Source organism: Colobus angolensis, unplaced genomic scaffold (assembly GCF_000951035.1).
Source record: "Colobus angolensis palliatus isolate OR3802 unplaced genomic scaffold, Cang.pa_1.0 Scaffold88, whole genome shotgun sequence".
Classification (NCBI taxonomy): Eukaryota; Metazoa; Chordata; class Mammalia; order Primates; family Cercopithecidae; genus Colobus; species Colobus angolensis.
The window spans coordinates 7,221,616-7,221,933 of NW_012122709.1; positions in this window are offsets into that span (position 1 = coordinate 7,221,616).

Below are 318 nucleotides of genomic sequence, written 5' to 3' on the forward strand. Positions count from 1 at the left end.
AATGATAGACTGGATTAAGAAAATGTGGCACATATACACCATGGAATACTATGCAGTCATAAAAAAGGATGAGTTCATGTTCTTTGTAGGGACATGGATGAAACTGTAAACCATCATTCTCAGCAAACTATCGCAAGGACAGCAAACCAAACACCGCATGTTCTCGCTTATAAGTGGGAATTGAACAGTGAGATCACTTGGACACAGGAAGGGGAACATCACACACCAGGGTCTGTCATGGGGTGGGGGGAGGAGGGAGGGATAGCATTAGGAGAAATACCTGATGTAAATGACAAGTGAATGGGTGCAGCAAACCAA